This window comes from Geospiza fortis, unplaced genomic scaffold (assembly GCF_000277835.1).
Source record: "Geospiza fortis unplaced genomic scaffold, GeoFor_1.0 scaffold130, whole genome shotgun sequence".
NCBI classification, from domain to species: domain Eukaryota; kingdom Metazoa; phylum Chordata; class Aves; order Passeriformes; family Thraupidae; genus Geospiza; species Geospiza fortis.
This window is the reverse complement of record NW_005054300.1, coordinates 6357696-6360917: the sequence shown is the minus strand read 5'-3', so window position 1 is coordinate 6360917 and position 3222 is coordinate 6357696. Positions and strand designations below refer to the sequence as shown.

At 58.9% G+C, this 3222-nt stretch overlaps 1 protein-coding gene across 1 annotated transcript in view; it reads left to right on the top strand.

Moving 5' to 3' along the window:
- The window catches only part of GOT1 (glutamic-oxaloacetic transaminase 1), a 38664-nt gene that overhangs the window by 30818 nt on the left and 4624 nt on the right, over positions 1 to 3222 (top strand). The gene's annotated exons all lie outside the window — the stretch shown is intronic.

The following is a 3222-nucleotide window of genomic DNA, read 5'->3' as shown; positions in this document are numbered from 1 at the left end:
GCTGCTGGGGCTGCCCAGGCTCACAGTGCCCTGCAGCCAGGCACAGCCCCAGGCTCCCGCAGGCCAGGCACAGGGTGAGGTTCTGGACCACCCTCCCCTAGGACCGGCTGGGCTTGGTGCCTGCAAGCACCACCAGCTCTGAGCGAGGGACGGCACCACAGATGCCCCCATCCTGTGTCTGCATGCCGAGCATCAGCCTCAGTGGCAGGAAGGTGCCCAGAACAGGGCTCCATGGCTGCTGTGCACTGCAGGTTGGAGTGGGAGGGAAGGATCAGGCCCAGCTCAGTGTGCTGTGAGGTCAAGGAGCCTTGCTGCTGTCTCCCTCAAATATACTGCCTGGGTCAGGATCCAGTTGGGTACCAGCTCAAAACTAATCATGAGCATTTAACTTGGCTCCCATGACATCCCCAGTCCCCACTGCTCCATTGCAAACCCATCGTCCCAGCTGGGCAGGGTGGCAGTGGAAGGGTCAGGATCCACAGTTAATGTAGCTGCCCCTAAATGCACCGCCAGAGATCAGCTAATCTGATAATTACAGCAACAAAAGCCATTTAGACAAACCATGACCTGACCTCCAGAGCTTGGAATGAAAACATTTTACCCTCCTCTGTCTGGATCCTGCACTGAGAAAACATCTGTATTTGGAGGATGCTGGGAAAACAGCCCTCGCACGGCACCCGCTGGGGACCGCCTCGGCTCTGCTCCGTGCCACACACTGCTTGCACCAGCCTCAGACTGGGATGGGCAGGCTGCTAACCCCTCACTGTGATGCCAAGATCGACAGTGGCCCAGCACTGGGCAGGGCACTCTGGAGAGGATGAGGCAGAGGCCAGAGGGGTGTGAGGGTGAATCTTGCTAGAGGGAGTGAATGGGATGGGGTCAGTGCAGCTCACCCTCATAAAAAGGGCTTTTTTCCAAGACCATGTGAGCCTTGCTGGTGTCGGGAGGCCATCACCTGGTCCCCAGTGGTGGCTGTATCCTGTATCCCCGCAGCAGGCTGAGCTCTGCAGGAGCCAGGCTGGCTGTGAGCCCCCCTGCCTCTGGCTCCCAGAGGAGCTGAGTGCGGGGGGCCCTGTCTGCATGCGGCACGGCCGTGCGTGCCCGGGGGCTTCTTCGCTCCCTGTAAGGTGTGCAAGCTTTCCCACTGAGTGGCAGGTCATTGCTGGCTGTCAGTCCAAGGCAGGAGATGAAGGGAGGGATGCCTCAGGGCTGGCTCCCATGTTCCTCCTGCTTTTACATACGTGTTGGTGGCACCCTTTGTGTAGGCTGAGGAGATGAAAGCTCAGGGCCAGAGGGATCTTGCTAACGCAAAGCCACCCAGCTCGGGGGCCCGACAGCCTGCTGCTTTGTCTCTTATTGTCTCATTCTTGCATCTCTTCCCAGCAGAGTCCCATCCGTGCCGTCAAGGGCACGGGACGCCGGCTGAGCCAGAGGCACCAAGCGCTCTGGCAGGTAACTCCTGCTGGGTCAGCGACCCCGGCCTCGCAGGCACAGGCAGCGGCACAGACAGTTCGCACCAGACTGGCAGCACTGAGCTCACGCTGCCCAGGAGCTCCTGAGGCAGGGGAACAGAACGGTGCTGATTTGGGGAAACTGCATTTTTTCCTGCAACGAGCACTGCTCAGCCTGCTCTGGCAGTCCCAGGCAGCAGCTTGGTGCAGCCAGCTTGGCAGGCAGCACCCCTGTGCCTTTGTGACTTCCCTGTTCTGCACTGGGAAAGCACTTGGCCATGTCCCCAAGTATCCCAGTGCTCTTTGGAAAGTGATAGGATTAGAAACCAGTAAGTGCAGTGAGAGCCTGATAGTCTGGGGACTCCCTAGCACTTCTGTCTGCTCCAGAAATAGGATCTGTCTGTTTTTCCCATTGCAGCATTCCACTTGTGCAGTGCTTTACTCTTTGTGAGCAGAAAACATGACTCACCCTGCAGTGGGCTACCCTCAGATCCCTCTGATGCCCATGTTTTCATCAACTGCTTCCTTGCCCAGCATCTCTCATTTAGCAGAATCCACTGACCTTGAGAAACCCAAAAATTCTTCATCCAGTTGAGATTAGAGTTAAGATTAGGGCTCTTTTGGGGTTTCCATGCAGCTTTTTCTCCAGGTGTGAACGAAATTTTGTGCAAGTTGGACTAAAAACATCACCAGGGCCAAAGCTTTGGTCTATCACTGCTGTTTTGCTCCTCTGCCTTTCTCATTATTCTGTTTTCTCTGAAGACAGAAGTGCTGGCACACTACTGTGCCGACAGACAGCTCTGCCTCTTCCCCACTCTCATGCTAAGCAGAAAGTGCACTGGGCAGTTCTTCCAGGTGCTGCCCAGAGCCAGGGGAGGTGAAGGCTGTGCCCCTGGGCTCCCTCCTGGGCAGCCAGGCTGTGGAGCCGCCTTGGGCATGGAAGGGGACAAGGATCCAAACTGGTTTTCAGAGGGATCTTGGCTGGGTTAACAAAGGGAACGTACAACACCAGTTGTCTGCAAAAGCATTTGGGGACAGCACGGCCTTTTCCGTCCCGTACCCCCGTGTTTTATGTCACGAAGGGAGGTGTGTGAGGTGTGTGTCACGCTGTCAGAGCTGTTATTTGACATGAGCTTCCCGTCTCCCTCAAAGCTTTTCCTAGATGTAGCAGGGTTGCAGGCAGATTCTCACAAACTTCAAAAGCTGCTCGAGATAGGTGGCAGGTTCCTAACGGAGGCGGCCACGCACCGGGCGGCACCGACCCCTCTCCCCAGGAAGGCGTGAGGCCAGCCTCGGGTGGGATGTTCTAGCAGCCACACCGCGCCCAGGAGCCCCGGGGGTCCCGCGGGGCTGGAGAGCGGCCCGCAAGAGCCGCGGAGGGCCGGGGGCAGCGTGGGAAGAGCTGAGCCTGCGCGAAGGGCGGGGAGTTTGGCAGCGAGGCGCTGCGAGGAAGACCCCACGGAGCAGTGCCATGTCCCGAGCTAAGCAGTGATAGCGGAGACCCGCACAGGTGACCCTGGGATTTCCTCGGCGCTGGGAGATTCTCCGGGGTAACCCCATAGCGTCTGACCTGCTGTGAATTAGGGAAGTGCCTCTGGAAACACTCACCGTCCTCACAGCGGTCCCCGTCCCGCACCCGCGTCACTGCAGCCCTGGGATCCCCCCGCCCGCCCAGACCCGTCACACCTGGGCACGGCGCCCCGATACCTTCCAGCGCCCCGGAGCCTTGCACCCCGGCACCATCCTGCACCCCGCGCACAGCACCGCGGGG